This window comes from Balaenoptera ricei, chromosome 8 (genome assembly GCF_028023285.1).
Source record: "Balaenoptera ricei isolate mBalRic1 chromosome 8, mBalRic1.hap2, whole genome shotgun sequence".
In the NCBI taxonomy this organism is placed as follows: domain Eukaryota; kingdom Metazoa; phylum Chordata; class Mammalia; order Artiodactyla; family Balaenopteridae; genus Balaenoptera; species Balaenoptera ricei.
The window spans coordinates 16,370,924-16,398,000 of record NC_082646.1 but is presented as its reverse complement, the minus strand read 5'-3'; positions in this window follow the sequence as shown (position 1 = coordinate 16,398,000).

Below are 27,077 nucleotides of genomic sequence, written 5' to 3'. Positions count from 1 at the left end.
GTGGTTTTTATTTAGATTGCAGCTCTAATTCGGGAGATTGCTGGAGGATGGAGGCCACCAGAGGCTTTCCAAGCTACCCCTCTGTAGTTGTTTCTATTAATGACCACATCAGTGGCAGGGAGGGGAAACCACACCCAGGAGCAGAGCAGAATTCATTCTACCCACGGACTGGGGGAGGCGGGGGATGGGGGGGAAGCCAGGCCATTCCTAAGGCTTCCATGGGGAAGGGCTCAGGCACCTCAGGTGTGAGGGGTGTTTAGCATACAGGGCTACAGACCCCCAACAGAGCTAGAATGGACTTCGGGTCTCCATGATGTGTTGAAATTCCAGGAACAATTTTGCATTTAAGCATGACTGAGCTTGTTTCTGTAGTGAAAGGCCATGACTTCCATCCAGTTCTTAAAGGCATTTAGGAATGATAAATGTTCAGAACCACTGCTTTAGAAACAGGATTTCAGGTTCTATATTGGTTTGATACCAGGGTCAGTCCCCCTTCTGGCAGGTTTAGAAACCTTATTTCTGTGCTCACATTGCACTCTGCACATGCCTTCGATGGAACAATTATAAATGTTTATTGTATTTGAAAGGACTCTTTTTGAATCCCCCCTTACTTTTATTCACTAGATTATAAACTCTTTGAAGACAGGCATTGTGTCTTATTCACAATTTCATCCCTGGTGCCTAAAGTAAGTTCAGGTACTTAGTAGATGCTCAATAAGATTTCGGTGCGTGAAATTAACACAATATTGTAAATCAACTATAATTGAATAAAATTTTTAAAAAATTTGGTGCATGAGTGAATGAATGAATATAAAGGCCCCTGGTAGTGAAACTGCTCTCGTTTAAGTATGTGAATATGTAAGAGACTGCAGTGTGGGCGGGGGACCGTGGGTCCCCTCAGACATGGCAGTGGAGGGTGTGTGTGTGTGGAATGACTCGGGGCCAGTTTGCAGGAAAGCAGAGGCTGCCTGAGTGTTGGGCACAGAGCCAAGGGAAGCCATGTCCTCACATCCTTGTGGCACTCGGATTTGGCTCTGGACAGGAACACCTCAAGCGCACCTCTCCCTGCCAGCACCCCTGTGCCTTCACTTTCCCCAGCATCTATTAACGATAAAAGTCCCCATGGTTTATAATTATCAGTTTGACAAGTTCAGGAGTTCTCTGTTAATTATTATAATTAGCTCCCACTCAGTGCGACTTCAGGAGTTTAACAACAATATTAACAACGGGAGGACGACGATCAGGAATTGACTACAAAGAATTGACTGGAAAGACTTCCTTCTGCTGTCAGGGAAACATTGATGAAGGCAGAACCTGCACAGCAACCCCCCTCTGTCTGCCTTAACTCAGTGATTGGGCCTAAATCTGCCTTGGGGAATTGAAAACAACGGTTGCGGCCACTGCTTGCAAACCCCGAGTTTAAAATTAACCAGGGAAGAAAGAAGAAGCCACTGAACTGACAGCTGTGGGCTCCTCCTTGACCAGAAATCTAGCAGAAGCTGCAGCCAGGTAGGAAAGCATGAACCAAAGCTGTCAGCCGTGGCTCCAGCCCTGGTTGGTAAGGAGTGCAGACATGCACGAGGTATTAGGAGCAGGAAGAAGGAGGGCAGGGCTGGGTCATCCCTGGGGGCAACCAGCCTATCCTGAAACTATTGTGCTTAGGGTCACTTTTTCTGCCCATCTCTCAATGCTATTCGTTACCATGACTATTCCCTGAGTTATGACCCTCAGCCTCTCTCACCTGGATGTTACTGGACTTAACTGGACTCCACACCATTTTCCAAATTTGCTTCAAATTCACAGACCTGCCAGACTACCCATCCTGAAGGATGGCTTTGGTGGCCTCAACTTCTCACCTCCAAAGTCTTCGATTCGTTCTAATTGCTCACCAAATACAGCCCAGAGTCTTCATTTTGGCACCAGAGTCTACTCAGTATGGGTCCAACTTGTCTTTCCATTACTGTCTTCTAATCATTCTCTTAGTCCTTCACTCAAACAATAAACACCCACCAAGCACCCACTTGATATCAGACGGTGTTTCAGATGCTGCAGCCTCAGCAGCCAACAAGACAGATGAGTCCTTGCCTCTGTGGCCTTTTAACTCTAGTGGAGGACGTCAGAAAATAAACTCATGCACTAATCAATAGTATCATCGAAGGAGATGATAAGTCCTCCATTGTCATCATAACCCAAACAGGCTCAAGACATAGAGCATGAAGGGTAAGGCCTTTCCAGGAGGTACCATTTCCAGGAGGTACCAACTCCTCGTCATGCAGACAATAACTGCATGATGACGAGTTGGTCTCCTGAGAAACATTCCAATCAGAGGAACGGCAGGTGCAGCATCGCATCCCTAGTCAGGGACAGCTTAACACATGGGAATAGAGCAGGAGGACCAGAGGATGGGGCATGTGAACAGAGCAATGGGCAGCCATCAGAGAGGTTGGCAGGTCCACATCGTGAGGACGTGGGGAACCATGGAAGGAATTTGGTCTTTATTTCTGATGTGGAAAGAAACCTCTGGAAGTTTTAAGCACATTCTTCTCCTTTGAGTATGATGGAGTCCTGCTGAGCTGAGTGCCCCAGCCTCTGTGGTCTCCTGTCAGGTGCAGCTTCTCTAATAGCGGCCAAGGCCCTTGGTCATATGAGGATAACGCACCTTCAAGTTTATTTTCCTTTGACCAATCCTCAGCTCTTTAATAATAAACTTCTTTGTGCTAATGGGTGTGAATGGTTGACTTTGGCTTGGCTCACCTGCTTACCTGGCCTCAGGATTTCAGATTGGACTTCAGGGCTGCTCCACATGTCTTCACTCTGGGGCCAGCTGTATGGCAGCTTCCCAGGGTACGCTCTTCTTCCTGTGGGTCACAGCACATGAGGGCACACCAGGTCTCCCCAGCTGCTTTAAAGCCACTCTCCCATCTCATTTGCTAACATTCCATTGGCCAGAGCAAGTCATGTGCCCAAGCCCAGCTCAATGCACCTTTCCTCAGTGGGGTTACTGCAAAGGATAAAATAGGATGTATAATCCTATTAAAAGGGAATGAAACTCAGGGTCAATAACTCAACCTACCACATTCCCATCTACTTGCATTTCTGTAGACCTCTTGAAAACTTTGTCTAAAGTTATTCTTTTGGGGGGAATTTTACCAGTGGGGAGTACTCTGGATCTCAGGGAAGGCATTTTATGCCCCTCAAAACCTTTCTTGGGCAGCCACAGATGCGCAGAGCAGTATCTGCTTGGTGGTAAAGCAGGAAGGATGGAAACTAACATTTATTCAACCTCTATCATAGGCCAGGTGTGATGATAGCCCTTTGGGAATATCCCCTTTAGGTTAAACAGGTGCTTTTCTACTTGCTGTTTCCCAGCTTCCTCCTACCATGCTACAATGACCAACAAGGAACAGAAAAAGAAGAAATCCACAGAGACAGAGAGACCAGAAGAGTAGGATGGTGGAGCAAAGAATGAGAGATGTCAACAATTCTTTGGTAAATGGAAAGTAGGCTGGAGTGTTGATGATGCAGCAGACTGAAGGAGCTGAAATCTGACAGCCTACGGAAGGAGTCTGCAGATGGGGCCAATCCCTGGAAGCCTTCAGCCACTGGGATTACCGGGGTCCTGGGGGCATGGATCAGGAGTGAGGCGCATGCAGGGAGATGGGCTAAAGAGCACTTAGACCCCCAGATCTTCTCCATCCTGTGCAGCCAAATGACTACTCCTAGCCAACCTGGCAGGAAGGATTGCTTCCTGGAGAAATCAAGCGAGGGAAGGTCTATATTTAGGGACATCAGGCAAAGGTGAAGGTAAGGAGATGCAGTGGGAAAAAAGATAGTGGATGAAACTACACTATGAACTCCTCCAGTGGCCACTCCTCTTCTCTACTCCCTCAACTCTGCTGAGAGATAGGAGGGTTGTTCTCTGGGGAAGAATATCCCCAGAGAAAAATCCTGCGGACACTGACATTTGAGAACCCCAAAGACATGGATCCTGTCCTACAGACTAGTGGACCCAATAGTTGACAAGTCTTCATGCATAGAATTTCCAGTCAGCTTTTAGTGCCTCATCCTAAAGGATCACCAGGGATTACCAGACACTTGGGGAAAGCATAAAAGCAGTGTCCAAACTATCAGGGAAGGAAATTCAGAGGAAAAGAAAACAACACAGGGAGCAGAAGAAAAACATGAGGGAAAAAAAAAAATCCCCATCAAATCTGTGGAGAGGTAAGAGAAGATTGCCTTAGAGAAACAAGAATGGGGTACTATTTTTTTTTAAAGGAACAATGAGATAACAGGAAAGAACACTTGAAAGATAAAGCTATAGTGACCAAAAAAAAAAAAAATCAGTGGAAGATTTGTGAAATAAAGGAGAGTGTACCTCCCAGAAAGTGAAAGCAAAAGACAGAGGGAAGTGAAATGGAAGGGAAAAGACAAACATATTTGAAGTAAGTGAGTGGGTTTTATTGAATCATTAGAATAACTGTGTAAGGTAGGTGTAATTTCTTCTATTTTATTGAAGAGAAACTGAGACTCCAGGGAGCTTCAGTAGTCTTCCCAAGATCACACATAGTGAAATGGCAGAGCTGGAATGGAACCCATGTCTTAGGACTCCAAAGCCACGTGTGTCTGCTCAGCTATGCCCTGAGAAGAGCAGACTCAGCAGAGGTTGACTAGAGGCATAGAGGGGGAGGGAGCTGAGAAGGCAGTTTTATTGGAAGGCGTCATATTTTCACCTTTCTGGCATGTGGTAACTCTAAGGTCCATGCTTTTCAAAATCTTTTAGTGATGATATATAAGAGAGACATCATGCACAGTGTACAGGGCCTCAAAATAGGGTTCTTCTCTCTTCTAATCTGCAACTGATTTAAAATTCCAGTAATTCTTTGTCCTGGGATTTTATCTGATAAAATTATGAGTGTTCGAAACACACAGTCATCCTTTAATCAGATTTAGTGGGGCATTTTCATAAAGTGACAGTGGGATCGAGGAGACGGTTATACATCACACTTTTCATCCAGGTGGATTAGGCCATGACATATATTTTGAGTTGGGGGAAAATGTAGTGTCAGAGGAAACATAACCAATAACAACAGGGCCTGGCAGATCTTCTGATTAATGGGCCCCAGCTCAGCTGCTGGTCATGGACAGTGGAAGGAGACAGGACCCCCCAGCAGACCTGTCTCCTGTTTTCTGGCAGAAAAGAGAATAGAAGAGAAAAATTAGGAGACTGTGGCTTCCTGTGGATCAAATGAGGCCTGATGAAATAGATGGTGTGAGGTTCTACAGCCCATAGAAATTTCCACTATTTTGCCTTCTTCCTCCCCTATTTCCTTCCTTCCTTCCTTCCCTCCTCCCTCCCTCTTCCCCTGCCTCCTTCCTTAAAGGAGACAGAAGATAGAGGTCAACACAATCACCTTGATTATTGATACAGATTAGTTTGAGGACATGACTTAAATATATGACAACAGCAGGCTTCCAGACACTGACCTAAAATAGACAGACATGGTCATGGGCCTCAGGAGAGCTGTCTGGCAGACTGCATCAACCCCTCCCCCAGTCAGTTCCTGGGGCAGAGGCTTTATCCACCCATCCTGTCTAGGGAAGAGTGGGTGAAGAATGGAGGAGACATGCTATGCTAATCAATGTTCCTCCCGATAGAAGGAAGCCTACAATGCCTTTGTAGAGGGGATGTGGAAGAGCACTGGGGTTTTAGTTTCCTTTTTGCTCCCTTCCTGGGGTAAGTTTTGATAAATACTTGGCAACTCCAAAATGATTAATTTCTATTTCTTCCTACTAGTAGCTGGGAATCTTGTAGATATCACTATGTCACCCCCGGCGATTTGCTCTATCATCTTGGGTTTCAGCTGGCCTGTCTGGGAGTCAGGCATAGCTCCAGCTCCCTTGTTCACTTTCCAGAGTTGCTGTGGGGATCAAAATGCAACACTGCTGTGAAAAAGAATCATAAGCACTTAATAATGCAGAGGATTGTTCCAGTGATGCCCACTATGGTGACTATTCAGTGCTCCAGACCTTCTCCTCCACAGCCCTGTCCACAGTTACCTCTTCCACATATGCACTTCCTGTATCTGGTCCACAGAGACACTCAGGAGAACACCTTCCCCCCCAACCCATGGCCACAGGCCAGGCATCCTCTGTTCTCCACTCTGCCCCTGCTTTAAGTGCCTTATGCTTTTGTCAACAGGCAGCAACCTGCCCAGCTACAACCAAAAGGAAAGAAAGTAAGAAAGAAAGAAAGAAAGAAAGAAAGAAAGAAAGAAAGAAAGAAAGGAAGGAAGAAAGAAAGAGAAAGAAAGAAAGAAAGAAAGGAAGAAAGAAAGAAAGAAAAAGAGAGATTAAAAACACACACACAAAAAAACATATTCTACACCTCTTGCTCAGAAATGGTACAACCAGGGAGGTCTTAAGACAGAGAGATTAACTTTCTCCAAAAGCCAGTGCACCTGGGAATACACAGCGAGACACAATAGGCTGAGCAAATATTAGACAATATCCCTTTTCTGCATGGCCCACTTTGTTGGAGATGAATGGATTGACTTCTCAAACACTCTCAGAGTGAACCAGCCAGCCTGGCTTCAAGATCAACATCGCTTGTCTTTCTTTCCTTCCCACCCCTCCCTCCTTTTCTAATTTCTAAAGCAAATGTATACAAAATATTTATCTAAAATAGAGGCACTCAGAAAAACAAGCTGTGCAGAGTTAGTGATCTGCAGCCATTGCCTGCCTGACACGGAGACCCTGGTCTCTATTCCTCTGTGGGCTGGTACCTGTCTTGGCTCCAAACTGAGCTTGCAATGGGGGAACACCTGGGCAAGGCTCATGGCACTGCCCTGGCTCCAAGATGATGTTATCTGGAGCCCTTGACTCCTCCAGGCAGAGCTGGGGTGGAAGGGGCTGGGTAAGGAGCTGCAGATTCAGGATGGCAGAGAGCACAGAGGCTTGCACTCTCTCAAGAAAGAGCATCGTGGATTTAGGTTGAATGTGAGAAAACATTTTCCAGTGGATACTGGTTGAATCTGAAATAACGTGAAATGTGAAGGCTGTAGAATGACTTCCTGAGGTCCAATAGGAGCAAGTGGAGGGCAAGGGTCACAGGTCAGAGATGGTACCTACATATGAAGGCAAGGTTGTCTTGAGGCAGGAATACATCCATTGTGACCTTTTGATGTCCCTGTCTGCTGGAACCAGATCATAAGAAGCCAGCTCTAGATGGTACCTTGAGGTCATGGTGCTTTATCAACAGTTGAGGAAATGAAACTCAGAGAAGTGAAGGGGCTTTTCTGGTGTCACATAGCAACGAAGTGGTGAGGCTGAGATTGCCTGCCTGGCTGAGCCCTAATCTCCTGTGCCTTTTCCTCCTGGGCTCAGCTGTCTCTGAGCCCCCAGGACAGGCTGGACCTGCCCTGAATGGACTGATCCCCTGGGTCAGGAACTACCATTCTCTAACTTGGAGTATCCCTATAGCCCGAAAACCTTGACTGATGCATCACCAGCAGCCTGACATCACACTATGTGTTGTACATCTCCCCATGTGCTGAGGTGCTAGCCTCTTCCATATAGGCTCTTTCTGCCTCAATCCTGGTCTTTCGTGGTCCCAGCTGCTTTTCTTTCCCCACTGCCTAAGGCAAAGGTCCCAGCATGCCTTTCTGATGAGTCTGTTTGCATTAGGACAAAAATGGGTGGAAGCAGGATTTTCTCATGGCTCCAGGCCCCATAGGACAGTGGACACTAGGATGTGACATTCTTATTTTTCTGGCAAGAGGAAGAGGGATTTTCATCTTCTCTCTGGAAGAGGAAATGACAGGAAAGCCACAGCAGCCAGGGCTGGAAGACAGACTGTGGTTTCTCATCATTAGAAAAATTAAAGTATACAGACAGAAATGTGGTTTTGCTTCATAACTGTATCCTGTCAACTAAATATTTCATTTAGACCTAATGCCTGAGCCAAATGAGAATCTCAAGCAAAACTGCACTATTAGAATACACTTAATTATTGATTCAGCCAGGCAAAAAATAAAAAATAAAGAAACCGGGTGGTACTCTAATTCCTCTTATCAAGCATCTCGAGTGCTAATATGCACTTGAACAGCTGCTATTATCCTGGGGAGCCCACTGCCTTCAGCTGCAAAATGTACAACTTCACACCAGCCACAAGGAGCCAGATGGAAGGCAACAACGGAAAAACATCTTTTTTTGCCAGCCTCAATTCCTCACTCAGGGAGGGGAGGGGGCAGAGGTCCAAAGTCAGCACGAAGAGGGGAGCCTCCCCCTACACTTCTTTCTGACCTCCTGTCTCATATGTCTAGAAGATACCAGATTATTTCAGTGGTTTCCAACCTGGAAATTTTGGGCATGCCCAAAATATCATTCCTGTGAATGTCCTCTATTTCTTCACTTCTTTAAAAATAATAAAGACAGAGTCCCTCTCATAAGGAAGCTTGCACAAACCTCTTAGATAGCCTCATCCACCAAAGGGCAGACAGTGGAAACAAGAAGAACTACAATTCTGCAGCCCATGGAATGAAAACCACAATCACAGAGAGACAGACAAAATGAAAAGGCAGGAGACTATGTCCCAGAGGAAGGAACAAGATAAAACCCCAGAAAATGAACTAAATGAAGTGGAGATAGGCAACCTTCCAGAAAAAGAATTCAGAATAATTGTAGTGAAGATGATCCAGGACCTCAGAAAAAGAATGGAGGTAAGGATTGAGAAGATGCAAGAAATGTTTAAAAAAGACCTACAAGAATTAAAGAACAAACAGACTTGAATGATACAATAACTGAAATGAAAAATACACTAGAAGGAATCAATAGCAGAATAACTGAAGCACAAGAACAGATAGGTGACCTGGAAGACAGATGGTGGAAATCACTGCCATGGAATAGAATAAAGAAAAAAGAATGAAAAGAAAGGAAGACAACCTAAGAGACCTCTGGGACAACATTAAATGCACCAACATTCACAATATAGGGGTCCCAGAAGGAGGAGAGAGAGAGAAAGGACCGGAGAAAATATTTGAAGAGATTATAGTCAAAAAATTCCCTAACATGGGAAAGGAAATAGCCACCCAAGTCCAGGAAGTGCAGAGAGTCACAGGCAGGATAAACACAATAAGAAACACGCCGAGACACATAGTAATCAAATTGACAAAAATTAAAGACAAAGAAAAATTATTAAAAGCAACAAGGGAAAAATGACAAATAATATACAAGAGAACTCCCATAAGGTTAACAGCTGATTTCTCAGCAGAAACTCTGCAAGTCAGAAGGGAGTGGTATGATATATTTAAAGTAATGAAAGGGAAGAAACTGCAAGCAAGAATACTCTACCTGGTAAGGATCTCATTCAGATTCAGTAGAGAAATCAAAAGCTTTACAGAGAAGCAAAAGCTAAGAGAATTCAACACCACAAAACCAGTTCTACAAAAAATGCTAAAGGAACTGCTCTAAGTGGGAAACACAAGAGAAGAAAAGGACTTCCAAAAACAAACCCCAAATAATTGAGAAAATGGTAATAGGAACATACGTGTTGATAATTACCTTAAATGTGAATGGATTAAATGCTCCAACCAAAAGACACAGACTGGCTGAATGGGTACAAAAACAAGACTCATATATATGCTGTCTTTAAGAGATTCACTTCTGATCCAGGGACATATACAGACTGAAAGTGAGGGGATGGAAAATGATATTCCATGAAAAAGGAAGTCAAAAGAAATCTGGAGTAGCAATACTCATATCAGATAAAAAAGACTTTAAAATAAAGAATGTTACAAGTGACAAAAAGGACACTGTATAATGATCAAGGGATCAATCCCAGAAAAAGATATAACAATTATAAATATATGCACACAACATAGGAGCACCCCAATACATAAGGCAATGCTAACAGCTATAAAATGGGAACTCCACAGTAACACAATAATAGTGGGGGGCTTTAACACCTCACTCACACCAATGGACAGATCATCCAGACAGAAAATTAACAAAGAAATACAAGCTTTAAATGACACAATAGATCAGGTAGATTTAACAGATATTTATAGGACATTCCAACCGAAAACAGCAGATTACACTTTCTTCTCAAGTTCACGCAGAACATTCTCCAGGATAGATCACATCTTGGTCACAAATCTAGCCTTGGTAAATGTAAGAAAATTGAAATTGTATCAAACATCTTTTCTGACCACAATGCTATGAGATTAGGAATAAATTACAAGGAAAAAAATGTAAAAAACACAAAGACATGGAGGCTAAACAATATACTACTAAATAACCAAGAGATCACTGAAGAAATCAAAGAGGAAATCAAAAAATACCTAGAGACAAATGACAATGAAAACATGACAATCCAAAACCTATGGGATGCAACAAAAGCAGCTCTAAGAGGGAAGTTTATAACAATACAAGCCTACCTCAAGAAACAAGAAACATCTCAAATAAACAATCTAACCTTACACCTAAAGGAACTAGAGAAAGAAGAACAAACAAAACCCAAAGTCAGTAGAAGGAAAGAAATCATGAAGATCAGAGCAGAAATAAATGAATTAGAAACAAAGAAAACAACAGCAAAGATCAATACAAATAAAAACTGGTTCTTTGAGAAGATAAACAAAATTGATAAACCTTTAGCCAGACTCATCAAGAAAAAGAGGGAGAGGACTCAAATCAATAAAATTAGAAATGAAAAAGGAGAAGTTACAACAGACACTGCAGAAATACAAAGCATCATAAGTAACTACTACAAGCAACTCCATGCCAATAAACTGGACAACCTGGAAGAAATGGACAAATTCTTAGAAAGGTATAAACTTCCAGGACTGAATCAGGAAGAAATAGAAAATATAAACAGACCAATCACAAGTAATGAAATTGAAACTGTGATTTAAAATCTTCCAACAAATAAAAGTCCAGGACCAGATGGCTTCACAGGTGAATTCTATCAAACATTTAGAGAAGAGCTAATACCCATCCTTCTCAAACTCTTCCAAAAAATTGCAGAGGAAGGAAAACTCCCAAACTCATTCTACGAGGCCACCGTCACCCTGATACCAAAACCAGACAAAGATACTACAAAAAGAGAAAATTAGAGACCAATATCACTGATGAATATTGATGCAAAAATCCTCAAAAAACTACTAGCAAATAGGATCCAACAACACATTAAAAGTATCATAGACCATGATCAAGTGAGATTTATCCCAGGGATGCAAGGATTCTTCAATATATGCAAATCAATCGTTGTGATACACCATATTAACAAACTGAAGAATAAAATCCATATGATCATCTCAATAGATGCAGAAAAAGCTTTTGACAAAATTCAACACCCATTTATGATAAAAACTCTCCATAAAGTGGACATGGAGGGAACCTGCCTCAACCTAATAAAGGCCATATATGACAAACCCACAGCAAACATCATTCTAAATGGTGAAAAACTGAAAGCATGTCCTCTAAGATCAGGAAGAAGATAAGGATATCCACTCTTGCCACTATTATTCAACATTGTTTTGGAAGTCCTAGCCACGGCAGTCAGAGAAGAAAAAGAAAAGGAATCCAAATTGGAAAAGAAGAAGTAAAAGTGTCACTGTTTGCAGATGACATGATACTACACATAGATAATCCGAAAGATGCCCCCAGAAACTATTAGAGCTAATCAATGAATTTGATAAAGTTGCAGGATACAAAATTAATGCACAGAAACCTCTTGCATTCCTATACACTAACAATGAAAAATCAGAAAGAGAAAGAGAAAAATCAGAAAGGAAACCATCCCATTCACCACTGCAACAAAAAAGAATAAAATACCTAGGAATAAACCTACCTAAGGAGGTAAAAGACCTGTATGCAGAAAACTATGACACTGATCAAAGAAATCAAAGACGACACAAATAGATGGAGAGATATACCATGTTCTTGGATTGGAAGAATCAATATTGTGAAAATGACTATACTACCCAAAGCAATCTACAGATTCAGTGCAATACCTATCAAATTACCAATGGCATTTTTTACAGAACTAGAACAAAAAATCTTAAAATTTGTATGGAAACACAAAAGACCCCGAATAGCCAAAGCAGTATTGAGGGAAAAAAATGGAGCAGGAGGAATCAGACTCCCCAACTTCAGACTATACTACAAAGCTACAGTAATCAAGACAATATGGTACTGGCACAAAAACAGAAATATAGATCAATGGAACAGGATAGAAAGCCCAGAGATAAATTCACGCACCTATGGTCAACTAATCTATGACAAAGGAGACAAGGATATACATTGGAGAAAAGACAGTCTCTTTAATAAGTGGTGCTGGGAAAACTGGACAGCTACATGTAAAAGAATGAAATTAGAACACTCCCTAACACCATACACAAAAATAAACTCAAAATGGATTAAAGACCTAAATGTAAGACTGGAAACTGTAAAACTCTTAGAGGAAAACATAGGAAGAACACTCTTTGACATAAATCACAGCAAGACCTTTTTTGACCCACCTCCTAGAGTAATGGAAATAAAAACAAAAATAAACAAATGGGACCTAATGAAACTTAAAAGCTTTTGCAAAGCAAAGGAAACTATAAACAAGACAAAAAGACAACCCTCAGAATGTGAGAAAATGTTTGCAAACGAAGCAATAGACAAAGGATTAATCTCCAAAATATATCAACAGATCATGCAGCTCAACATCAAGACAACAAACAACCCAATCCAAAAATGGGCAGAAGACCTAAATAGACATTTCTCCAAAGAAGACGTACAGATGGCCAAGAGGCATATGAAAAGCTGCTCAACATCACTAATTATTAGAGAAATACAAATCAAAACTACAATGAGGTATCACCTCACACTGGTTAGAATGGGCATCATCAGAAAATCCACAACCAAGAAATGCTGGAGAAGGTGTGGAAAAAAGGGAATCTTCCTGCACTGTTGGTGGGAATGTAAATTGATACAGCCACTATGGAGAACAGTATGTCGATTCCTTAAAAAACTAAAAATAGAACTACCATATGACCCAGCAATCCCACTACTGGGCATATACCCTGAGAAAACCATAATTCAAAAAGACACATGCACCTCAATGTTCATTGCAGAACTATTTACAATAGCCAGGTCATGGAAGTAACCTAAATGTCCATCAACAGTCGAATGAATAAAGAAGATGTGGTACATATATACAGTGGAATATTACTCAGCTATAAAAATGAACGAAATTGGGTCATTTGTAGAGACGTGGATGGACCTAGAGATGGTCATACAGAGTGAAGTAAGTCAGAAAGAGAAAAACGAATATTGTATATTAACGCATATATGTGGAATCTAGAAAAATCATACTTTTTTGCTCTGTTTTCTTAATGTGCGTCTTCCCTTTGGTGTGTCCTCCAAGGCACCATTTCTCTTTCATGTTGTCTCTTGTTTTCCTTTGCGTTCTTTATATGTGGAGTCCAGACTGGACAGTGTCTAAAGGGAGACTGCCAGTGATGTGTCTGCTGTGAGCCTGGGAGGCCCACTGGCCAGGTGCTGACAAGCTTTATCACACGGTCTTGTGGAGGAGGGAAGAGGCCTGGGGAGGTCTAGGCAACAGCATTCTGCATTTCAGAAGGACTGGAATGCAAGGACCCAGCTTTTCTTGGGAAATCCCCACCTCCTGTCACCAGCAGAGTCTGTGATCACTGGTCTTGCCCTGACACTCACTTTGGCTGCCTGGGGGAGTGATGCAGCTTCTTTGTGTGCTAATGTAAAAGAAAATGCCCATGGAGGCCTGAGGGATACACAAAGCAACCGACAGTTTGTGGTGTTAGGAAAACAACATTGGAGAGACAGAGGATGGAAAAAAGGAAATCGATGGCTTGTGAAGACTGGACCGAGCAATTGGGCCTGGGAGCCTGGCTCTTGCTTGTGGCTGGTGGGTTACTGTGAGTTGTGGCTGGATTTGTGTTCTTTTATGGCTCCTGAAAGACAGTGTGCTCCTGAACCCCCTTGCATTTCCAAACCATGAGGAAACTATGGAGGCAGTTAGGGTTCTTATGAGAGTGAGGTCAATTGCAAAAATGGCTGCATTTTTTGCCCTCCTGCATCCATGCCTTTTGCAATGTGACTTTGCAATTCCTTCTATCAGTTTTCCTATCCCTTAAATCTGGACTCAACTTTTTCTAAACTTGTTTGCCAATAAAATGCAGCAGAAGTGACAGAACCCAAGAGCTTTTGTGTGCCTCTGCTCTCCTGTGAAGAAGGCATTGCCATGTGAAAAGCCCGAGCTAGGCTGCTAGATGATGGGAGATACATGGCCCTGTCACTCAATTTCCACAGCCAATAGCCAAGCACCAGACACAGGAGTTAGGCATCCTGGACAAGCCATCTCCCAGCCTACCCACCAGCTGACCACAATCGCATGAGTGAACCCAGCCAAGATCAGCCAAGCCTGGCCCAAATCAGTAGAACTATCCAGTGGACTTACGGATTTGTGAACAATAATAAAGGTTTATTGTTTTAAGTCATTGTGTTTGGGGTAGTTTGCTATGTAGCAAGAGTCAACTGATGCAGGGATTGAAAGGGTGAAGGGGAGAGGTATCGTCTTCTAGATCCTAGAATGAATCTTGTTCTTAACTGTACACGGGAATCTACAAGATGTGGACTCCTCTTACATCTTTGGCTGTACTTCTTGCTACTAACACACCCCTCAACCCTTGCCTGGCTCCTCCCTCCCCCATACACATCCCAAGCTCTAGCCTTTCTGAGCTCCTTGTAACACTTTGAACTCTGGTTTGAATTCTACTCTTCCCCCTTCCTGATACATTTCCCCATTTCTCACCTGCTTTCCATTTGCCTGGCTGAGTTCTTCAGAAGGAGTATGATGGAGTGCTTCAGAGGACTGAGTTTTGGAGTCAGACCGTCTATAGTGCCAGCTCTGCCTCTCAGCACTTGTAGGACTTTAGGATGGGAAACTTCTGGACCCTTAACTTCTGCAACTCTAACAGTCTAATCATACCATCTCGTGCACAGGTTTACTAGGAACCTTAACTAAAATAAGATATGTAAAGCACCTAGCATAGTCCCTACACTCAATAAATAAGGCTATATTCAACAAATACTCTCTGACAGTCGTCTCTGTGTCTGATGCTTCGCTAGCCTCAATGGACATGAAGAATAACGCTGTAGTCAGAGGAATTGGTGGGTAAAGACACGCTTTATATACTTCTCTTGTACGTACCATCTCAGGCCAGGAGGTATCCATTGGGGTTTATACTGAGTGTTGCATCCAAGTATCTAAAAACTTGATCTTTGAAGGCACTGGTGACCCTGAGCCAGGGAAGAAAAAGGTACCTCTTTCCAGGAGAGACAATCATCTATGGGACAGCTCATTCAGTCACATCCCAGGTTTTCCTAGGAGATTTCCCCACCATCCAAAAACCAATGAGGTCTGACCTTGCAAGATGGGATGAGCTCCCAGCCCAGAGCAGTGTGACTGCAGCTGAAGATGGGCCCATTCATAACCAGGCACAGACAGACCCGTTAGCAACATTGCTGCAGGCAGGCTATTACTTACAATATAGTTACTGTCGCTTAACCAAAATGGATGGGACGCAGTGTTTGGGAGAAGAGCCCTGATTCTGACCAAGAGGAAAATTAGTTACAGCAGTAGTGGGCTGGTCTAGGGAATCTCAGGGGGCAGGGGCAGCGGTTGCTATTGAAGTCAGGTCCCCCCTACTCAATGTAATTGTTTTTGGTAAATGTTCAAGATTAAAGCTCCCAGGGAAGGATCTGATGTGGGATTCAATCTTTGCTCAGGGAAAAGTGAGAATTATACAAGAGAAAGAGCACCAGGGGTTAGGGACAGTGGTGGCATGGTCATGGGGAGCGGGTAGTATGAGCTGTAACTGGAAATTTCTCTAAGTCCTCTTGTCCACAAAGCTAGTCTATTTCTGCCACCTTAAGGGTCTGCTCTGCAGTCTTCAAAGTTCAGAAAATCCCTCCCTAAAAACCATCAAATGCAACCCTGGGTGTCTCTGCTGAGATTTTTTTAAACTGTCAAGTTCTAAACCCAAACATGATTTCCCTTATGGAATTCTTTTGCCCATGGGGATCACCTAAAAATTCTAGAAAGATACAAGTAGATAAATTTTCCATTCTCCCCCAACCTTGTCCTCTTTCTAGGTTCCTTGGAGATCATCAGGAATGTCAAAGGCACAAGAAAATATATGTGAACTCTTGCTCCTTAGAAATATTTTGTGGCCAATCCCTGGATAGGGTACCCCAGTGGACCCTAAAACTCCAGTGACTTTTTTGAGTCCCACCTCCACAGTGAAATCTTCCATGAACTACCTTGACCCAGTTTGTTTCTTTTGTACTTGCTAAGAAGGTGGTAGTTACGGAGCTTAAGAGTGTAGGCCTGGGTGAGACAAATGGGCTCCAACCCACGGACTGAAACCTTTGATCTGTGTAAGCTTACTTACCCCTTTTAGGCTTTGGATGCTCCCTATTAAATGGATTAATCATAGTGTGTTCTTCACAGACCGGTTATGATTATTGAGAAAATTTATATAAAGTACTTAGCACTGTGTACACTCAATAACGAGTGCTATTTTTCTTTATTTCTTTATTTTCAGAATTAGGAAGCATCTGACAACTCTGTTCCAGGAGTCAAGTGATGGAAATTTTAGCTCCAGCTTCATCACTAAAGAGCAGGGTGACCTTGGATAGGTCATTTAATCTCTCAATTTTTAAACTTATAAAAGTGAGATGATCATTTCCCAGATTTGTTATGAGGATCAAAAGACAGAATGGATGGGGAAGTGATTTGAAAGGTATTGAGAAGGAGGATATTAAAAATTGGAAGGGATCTGCTGAGAGATTACCTAGCCCAACCTTCTACCACTCATCAAGACTCAGCATGGAAGTTTCAATAATGGAAAAATCACTCTCGAGCAACACGGTTTCATTGGTGAAAAATGCATGGGTTTTTAAAAATTATTTTTAGAATTTTGTTTAACTAATATTATGGAGTATCAATTTTTGGGCCAGCCACTATGAGTTCTGTGAGGGCATATCAATGAACAAGGTAAATATGGTGCCCACTTTCATGGAGCATACATATGGTGCAGTTTTAGGAAGATCTTCCATTCATTGAAGTTAATTGGATTTCCTGTAACTTCCAACCGTTGATTAGTCCTGCCTTATCAATCAGTAATCACCACCATCTCCCCAAACACACACACACACACACACACACACACACACATCCCAAGGCTTCTCAATTTCAGCTTTCTTCAACTGTTCCTAATGAGATATATGAGTTAGGATGAGCAAAGTGTCCTCCTTCTCTTTCTTTCATCACCCAGAGATTAGAGTGATAAGAAATTGGCATATGGTTCCAGAGTTATTTTTTCCAAAGAAATAATATAATAGTTAGAGTAACACTCGTTGCTGTTACAAATAAGCCCCCCAAATCTGGCTTAGCAGAATAGACATCTGTTTTCTCATTCACCTAACAGTTTAATTCTGGAAGGCCTTGCCGATGGTAATTAGGGTCCAAGGTCCTTAAGTATTGTCTCTAATTATACCTAGGGCCTTGGAACCCTCTGCATTTGTCTGGTGGATTGGAAAAGACATTGGAGGACGTATACCCGCTTCTTAAGCTCCATGACTTGGAGGTGTTGCCTATCACTTCTGCCCACATTCCAGTGACAAGAATTTGTGTCATATGGCCCTTCCTAGCTTCAAGAGAGGCTACGAAATTATAGCCCTTACTTGGGGCAACTATTTGCCAGCATCAAATCTCCAGTACAGAAGCTAGCTATCTCTGCCATAAATAGGGACAAATTTATGTCAGTAAGAGTAATATGTTTTGAGGGCTAAGTGGGTGGTCTATGGAAGGAAACTGTCATTGTTATGAACTTATGTTTAATTTGAGGACATTCTCCAAGCCTTCTTCCACCAAATTTTCAGCATGGGGTTTATCTTTCTCCCCACATTGTGGAGACAGTAGAAACTGAGCAGAGCAGAATGTCTAAGGCAGCAGAATTTGAAAGCCAAGAATGAACTGGAGACTGGCCCTTTTTCAGTCTAGCCTCCAGAATAGGCACATGGGACAGAAACACCAGTTCAGGGAGGAGTTAAAGGGCAAGGACTATGAGAAAGAAGATAAGTGAAGAGGTGAATGCAGAGGAGTTATAACACCCACGTAGGATGCCTTCTGAAGGCTTAGGTCCACACCCCTCTGTGTGGTGCTAGGGACCAAGTAAGTCTAAACAATGCTCTAGTTACCTTTTCCTCTCTGCTTCTCCCCTTTCTTCTCTATGGCTTTGGGGAAGATCATTTAAACCTTTTACAAAAGAACTGTTTAAATGTCTATGGGATCCAGTGTATATTTTATTAAGAAAAGTAGGCTAAGTGATATTCAGAATGGATAAAGGGTAGCCTTACTCTTTGGTCTTATGACAAGCATCAGCCCACTCCCTCAGTTTGAAATAATCAGAAGGGAGGAATAACCACCAGCAGATAATTACTTAGCTAGAGAGATATAAAGCCAGTTCTCTCCGTGCTTATCTCCCCAAAGCAATCACCATAGATAGATTCTGAAAGCCATGAGAGTTTCAAGCCCATTATATTCTGACCACCTTCTTGTTGATGCTCGCTATTATTTCAAAGATGACATCGGAACAGAGCACAATTATCTCGATGTATATGGACAGTTCAGTGCACAGTAGGTTGGGATTATTAACTCTATTACTCAGGACACTACATGTCTATTAACGTTACGTTAGTTTTGTTGAAAGTCATGTACTGTACTAGTACATAATGAGCTTACCATTCACTAATCCCCCATGACTTTGTTTTACATGAATTTCTGGGAAACTAAGGCTTCTCCCATTGCACAAATAGTTTTGGATCTAAGGGTGGGATATTAAATGTAGCGCTGATAAATTTCATCTTGTGTATTCTAACCCATCCTTCTAGTCTGCCTTTTGAATCTAGATTTTGTCATCCAGAGTTATTATCTATCCCTCCCAGCTGAGAGCCATGTGCAACTTTGATAAGCAAGTTTCCTGTGTGATTTAGACAGACTTTGTGATGGTCAAGTTTCAGCAGATCACTGTTCTTCACAGAGTGTTGTTTAAATGAGCTTGCATTCCTTTGCATATATTATTTGATAAAAGAAAAATTAGTATGCCAAATTCAAGTCGACTTATGGATAACTTGCAGACAGGTTACCTGCAAATTGACTCTATTTTACTTTTTGTATTTCTCCTGAAAGGTGGAAGAGAATATTAAAAAAAACCTTTTTGGTGTTGGTTAAAATTTTTTGTTCTTGTTTGAAAGCTAATAGATGTCTCATGGCATATTAACTTTCCGATATCCAAAGCAAAACCCTTATTATCCCACTTAAGTCAGTTCCTCCCCTAGTCGGCTCCATCTCAGAAAATAATTCCAGTCTTCCAGTTGCCCAGGCTGTAAAACTTTGGCATAATCTTTGACTCTTCTTTTGTTTTCCCACCCCAAATTCAAGTCAATGGCAAATCATTCTGGCTCAATCTTTAGAAGATATCTGGGACCTGATGACTTTCCATCACCCCACTGCTACCACCCTGTTCAAGCTGCGGTGATCTTTTGCCTGGTTACTGCACTAGCCTCTTCACTTGTACCCTATTTCCATCCTTGCTCAACTAGAATCAATTCCTCACTCAACAGCAAAAGTGATCCTTTAGAAAAAGAGTCATATCATGGCACTCCTTTGCTTAAAACCTTCCAATGGCTCCCAGGTCACTCAGAATAAAGTCCAAGTGACCTGCAATGGTCTCCAGCATCCTAAATGATCAGGGACCTCTGATCTCTGAGAGCCCTCTCCCAGCCCTCCTCTTGCTCACTACTCTTCAGCCACAGCTCTGGTTGTTCCTAGAATATTCCAGGCAAGAGCCTTTTCTCCTGGTGTTTCCCTGCTGGAATGCTCCTTTCCTAGTTATCTGCATTGCTCACTCCCTTACTTCCTTCAGGTCTTCTTATGTTACCTTATCACGAAGGTCTTCTCTGATCAACCCATATAAAATAGCATATCCCCTCTGCCCCACACACTTATTTGTTGATTTTTAATTTATTTAATTTTTAATTTTTTTGCCCTACACATTTATTTTCCCTCCTTATTCTATTTTTTTAATACCATTTAGCACTCCCTGGCATAGTATATATTGATTTCTGGTTCATTGTCTATCTCCCCCCACTAGAATATAAACTCCATGAGGACAAGAGCTTGGTTTAGTTCACTGCTGTACTCCAGTACCTAGAACATGCCTAGCACATAGAAAGCTCCCAAGAAGTATCTGTGGAATGAATGAGCAGATTGCACTGGAAGAGACTTAAAGTCACCTCTCTGGTCTCAGTATCCCCAACTATAATACAATATATGTTCAGTGGATTTCAAACTCTGTCCACCTTTCCAAGCTAGGGAACTCTTCCTTTAAGTGAATTCTTAAGCAGAAATCAAATAGACAATTTCAACCAGAAAAACGGCACTTTTAATTATATTAATTAATTACATTAAAATGAGTTCCATGTGACCCAGCAATTCCACTTCTGGGTATATATCTGGAAAAAATGAAAGCACTAATTCAAAAAGATACATGCACTGCAACGTTCATAGCAGCATTATTTACAATAGCCAAGAAACCCAAGTGCCCAACAGTAGATGATTAAATAAAGAAGACGTTATATATATATATATATATATATATATATATATATATATATATATATGTGTGTGTGTGTGTGTGTATATATATATATATATGTACACACACACACACACACACACACACACACACACACAATGGAATATTACTCAGCCATAAAAAAGAATGAAATTCTGACATTTGCAGCAAAGTGAATGAACCTAGAGAATATTATGCTTAGTTAAATAAGTCAGATAAAGACAAATACTGTAAGATATCACTTACATGTGGAATATGAAAAATAATACAAATGAATATATATGCAAAACAGAGGCAGACTCAGGTTAGGAAACAAAATTGTGGTTACCAAAGGAAAGGGGGAAGGGGGGAGGGACAAACTAGGAGTATGAGATTAACAGATATAAACTACTAGTATAAAAAAGAAAAGCAACCAGGACATACTGTATAGCACAGGGAATTACAGCTATTATCTTGTAATAACTTATAATGGAGTATATAATCTGCAAAATTACTGAATTGCTATGTTATATACATGAAAATAATATAATATTGTAAATCAACTATGCTTCAAAAAAAAAAAGAAAATAGAGTTATTCTGGTTGAAATGAAGCTAGAAAATCAAAGACACCCCCCACCCGCCCCCTTCACTGTGTATGCTCCAAAGTTTTCTCAGAGAGAAAGTCTGAAAAACCACAAAACCAAAATATCCTATAACTCCATCACTATGGTGACTATGAGTTAGCAGAATTCATTACTAAGAATAATTGTGGTGTTTTATCATTTATAGTTTTTTAAAGGGGAAGTAATTCTTTGTTAAACTTTATTTGAGCTTAGTTCTCCCTTCTTACCCCCCTTCCACCAACACTGAGGCTGGGGGGGGTGTGGCGTGGACTGAATCGCTGAAGGTCTTGTTTCAGGATGAAGATTGTATGAGCAGCTAGTGCTGCCATAATGGGTGCTCCCAACTTAGATACGATGAAGGAGCTGTGGAACTTAGGGGAAGGGGAGACTTAAATTTCTAATGTGACTCAACCCATTGCTAAAATGGAGCAACATCATGTCTTCAAAGTTAAATGCAGATTCAATTAGAAATTTTACTGAAATTTCAAATAACAACCATTTTCCCCCTTAACCGACAGAATTATATGGCGTCGCAGAGAAACTGACAGGTAATTTGGGAAACTAGAGGTTCCTTGGACTCTGTAGTTAATGGAGAGTTTAGCACCAATTCCTGTGTAATTTGCACTTCTGAGAAGTGGAATTATTATAAAGTCAGACATCTCCAGCACTTTCAACTCTTGGATCTGCCGGGCTCTAAGATGACCAGGAACGTAGAAGGGCTGAGGTCAGAGGTTGCCATTTCAATATCTGAGGCTGCCCGGCTCCCCCAAACTGGCATTTGAACTGAAGAGTTGAAAATTGGAGGTGACATTCAGAAGTCTCTGAAAATTATAACACTGACTTCCTCCTTGAAAAGCTTATCTGAATCCTAGCTTATCCTTTGATGAGGTTACTGAAAAAGCACTCTGCTCTGAGCTCTTGAAAGATAACAGTCAGAGCAAGTGAGGCCCAGCTGTATCCCTTGGGGGAAAACAGTGGCAGAGGTAATAAGCTGGGGACACTAATTAAATGGTCTGGGCAACTTTCTGGGGATGAGGGAGTCTGCCCCTTAAACGTTTCTCCCTGGGCTCCTCCAGGGAGTGATGCCCTGAGTGCTTGGGGGCCCCGTTAATAGAGGTGGTCCCCCACTGGTTCCCCCAGGAAAAAGGCATTTGTGCCTAAAATGGGGTCGCTCAGGAGAGCATGGCTTTCCACCTGCTCCTCAGGTGGCTGCTCTGCTTGTCTTTGCCAAACAAGGATGAGAGGGAAATGAAGAGCTTCGGCACCAAAGACACCTCCTTCCCCAGGCATCATTAAAGCCACAACCGTCCTGACAACAAAACCACTGCCAATGTCAGGATCAGTGCTCCTGACTCCTCCTAGAATGCAACTAGAATCATCCCTGATTACTGCCCCTGTGCTGGTCTACCTCTTTTCTGAACTGCACACTGCTTAGGGTCTCACACGTTTATTTTGGCCCTTCTCATGATTATTTAAATGTTTGCTCATGGATACCAAGACTTTCCAGCTAGGTGGTAAGCTCCATGAAAGCAGGGACCATGTTTTACATTTCTACTGCTCCCAAAGCTCCTTGTACATTGCTGAGTACAAAATAGGTGCTCATTAAGTACTTTGTTAGTTCGGCAAGTATTTAGTGAGTGTATTCTTTCCATAAGACATCACGTGGTAAGTAGAAGTCCTCTGGGCCATGGTCCTGCCTCCTCTGCTTCCTACTGGCTGTGTGACCTTGAATAAATGAGTTCATCCTTGTAACCTCAGTTTCTTTACCTGTCATGAGGGGATAGAAAAGCTAGCCTTGACTATTGTATTAGTGTCACTGTTGTAAAGATTAAAGGATTAAATTAATGCCTTTAGTTGCTGGTTCATGTTATGGTTTTTGTTTATAAGCACATAGGATTTAGGTTAGACTTTCAGACACATCTCTGGGACTCAGTTTTTTGTAATATTTACAATAATTTATAATTTTAAAATTTATTCATTGTTCAATAAATATGCAATGAGTATCCACTCTGTGCATAATATTACATTACTATTAGGAATAAAAGGCTGAATCTAAGCCATGGCCCATGCCCTGCGATCTTATCCTTCAGTGAGAGTGATAAGGTTGGCAGAGAACTAACAGATGAAATAAATACTTCTTTATGTAAGGGATGATATATATTCTATGATATATACATGTATATAATAAATATATGTCATATCAATTATTATTATGCATTGTATTCGACTTGCATTAATACTGCAACTCTATACCTATATAATTCCAAAGTGTCAAATAAACTATAAAAAATGTATCTTCTTACCTTGTAAAACACAAATCAACTTGATTTGTAGGTTATTTTTTAATATTAAAAAAGCAATTGTTTTGGGAAGAAACAGAAGCACCTTCTTTATCTACCATGTGAGACTCTATATGGGAAAAAGATGGTTTTAGGAGACTCACAGCCAAGTTCACAGGTAAAGGGGTCAGTGGACAGTTCAAGTGACACCCCAGACCCAACTCCAATCCTGAAACAGAACCACTGGTGACTGGGAAGGGTCGCATCGGATGAGCCACCAAACATTTGTCCATAGAAGGCTCCACGCTAAGGAAGGGATTTGGGAGCCAGAGACACCAGGCGAGCCTGTTCTGGAGCAAAGACTCCTCCGAGCTGAGTCCACATTGAGCAGTAAATAATCATTGACTTTGCAAACAGTGTGTTCTTTCCCAACCAAAGAGTAATCTTCCTGTGTGCACAGTGTAGAAAGGACAGTTGGTCCCAGGGTGATCTTTTCGGCCATGGTCTCACACACAGATAACAGTTATTGTCAGTTCTACCATCCTCTAAAATAAATGACAGATAAATACCAATCTGGATAGCACACACATAGATGCATGAACTTCATAAACTCCTTGGGGAATATAAGCATTTAATAGCCCAGGTCATAGGTATGGTAGGAAGAATCTGTAAGTAGTGATTTTAAACAAATGAACTAAAGTTTGTGGCACCTGTATTATTCATTCACATTGCATAAATTTTGATTTCGTTATGTTATCAATCTGTTCTCCCCTAAAATGCCTAGAAGAGTGTCTCGAAATAGGAGGCATCAACAAATTAATTTTACAATATTGTACCTGAGTGTCTCAAAAACAACTAAATGAGTAGTGAAATATTCAGGCTATCTTATTCTGTTAAACATCAATCAGTTGCATTGGCCATTTGTTTTCCTTTCATTAGAAGGTTGGTTCATGAGAGCAGATTTGTTTCTGTTTTGTCCACTGATGTGTTCTGAGTGTCCACAACAGTGTTTGGCATACAGTAGGTGCTCAATAAATATTTACTTGGTGAATGATTGAGTGAATAAACATTTATTGAATGAGTAAATTTATTTCAAGTCACTGTGGACAAGTAAGGCAGCTCATGTACTAGTTGAACTGAAATGCACATTAGCTATGCAAGGAGAGTTCATTTCTTTATTCATTTATTCTTTATTTACTTATTCACTCGTTCGAGAAACAGCTCTTTAGCATTGCTTATGTTCAAGAGACTGTGATGGGAGACACAAAGATGGACCAGAAACATTTTACACCATTAGAGAAGTTATAATTATGTTTGTGTCAGGAAGAGAGGCATAACCAAATACAGCAATTGGATAAGGGTTGAATTAGAAAGATAACCTCTCAAGTTTCTTATTCTGAGATTCCATGATTCCATGCGTTAAGTGCTGATTTCAGATAGTTTCTATGATACATACAACCTGAAGTTACTGAGATTTATTTATTTATTTTATTTATTTATTTTTTTGGCAGACCAACCGGACGTTTATTGGAACCATCCTGACATTTTCCACTTCGAGGCAGTTTTCAGTTTGTTCATTTATTAGGCTTTTCTTTTTTTTTTTTTAAACATCTTTATTGAAGTATAATTGCTTTACAATGGTGTGTTAGTTTCTGCTTTATAACAAAGTGAATCAGTTATACATATACATATGTTCCCATATCTCTTCCCTCTTGCATCTCCCTCCCTCCCACCCTCCCTACCCCACCCCTCTAGGTGGTCACAAAGCACCGAGCTGATCTCCCTGTGCTATGCGGCTGCTTCCCACTAGCTATCTATTTTACATTTGGTAGTGTATATATGTCCATGCCACTCTCTCACCCTGTCACATCTCACCCCTCCCCCTCCCCATATCCTCAAGTCCATTCTCTAGTAGGTCTGTGTCTTTATTCCCGTCTTGCCACTAGGTTCTTCATGACCTTTTTTTTTTTCCTTAGATTCCATATATATGTGTTAGCATACTGTATTTGTTTTTCTCTTTCTGACTTACTTCACTCTGTATGACAGACTCTAACTCCATCCACCTCATTACAAATACCTCCATTTCATTTCTTTTTATGGCTGGGTAATATTCCATTGTATATATGTGCCACATCTTCTTTATCCACTCATCCGATGATGGACACTTAGGTTGCTTCCATGTCCTGGCTATTGTAAATAGAGCTGCAATGAACATTTTGGTACATGACTCTTTTTGAATTATGGTTTGCTCAGAGTATATGCCCAGTAGTGGGATTGCTGGGTCGTATGGTAGTTCTATTTGTAGTTTTTTAAGGAACCTCCATACTGTTCTCCATAGTGGCTGTATCAATTTACATTCCCACCAACAGTGCAAGAGTGTTCCCTTTTCTCCACACCCTCTCCAGCATTTATTGTTTCTAGATTTTTTTATGATGGCCATTCTGACCGGTGTGAGATGATACCTCATTGTAGTTTTGATTTGCATTTCTCTAATGATTAATGATGTTGAGCATTCTTTCATGTGTCTGTTGGCAATCTGTATATCTTCTTTGGAGAAATGTCTATTTAGGTCTTCTGCCCATTTTTGGATTGGGTTGTTTGTTTTTTTGTTATTGAGCTGCATGAGCTGCTTGTAAATCTTGGAGATTAATCCTTTGTCACTTGCTTCATTTGCAAATATTTTCTCCCATTCTGAGGGTTGTCTTTTTTTTTTTTTTTTTTTTTTTTTTTTTAACACTCTTTTTTTTTTTTTTTTTTTTATAGCTACTTTTATTTTATTTATTTATTTATTTATTTTTTGGCTGTATTGGGTCTTCGGTTCGTGCGAGGGCTTTCTCTAGTTGCGGCAAGCGGGGGCCACTCTTCATCGCGGTGCGGGGACCGCTCTTCATCGCGGTGCGCGGGCCTTTCACTATCGCGGCCCCTCCCGTTGCGGGGCACAGGCTCCAGTCGCGCAGGCTCAGTAGTTGTGGCTCACGGGCCCAGCTGCTCCGTGGCATGTGGGATCTTCCCAGACCAGGGCTCGAACCCGTGTCCCCTGCATTAGCAGGCAGATTCTCAACCACTGCGCCACCAGGGAAGCCCTTGAGGGTTGTCTTTTCGTCTTGCTTATGGCTTCCTTTGCTGTGCAAAAGCTTTTAAGTGTCATTAGGTACCATTTGTTTATTTTTGTTTTTATTTCCATTTCTCTAGGAGCTGGGTCAAAAAGGATCTTGCTGTGATTTATGTCATAGGGTGTTCTGCCTATGTTTTCCTCTAAGAGTTTGATAGTGTCTGGCCTTACACTTAGGTCTTTAATCCATTTTGAGTTTATTTTTGTGTATGGTGTCAGGGAGTGTTCTAATTTCATACTTTTACATGTACCTGTCCAATTTCCCCAGCACCACTTATTGAAGAGGCTGTTTTTTCTCCACTGTATATGCTTGCCTCCTTTATCAAAGATAAGGTGACCATATGTGCGTGGGTTTATCTC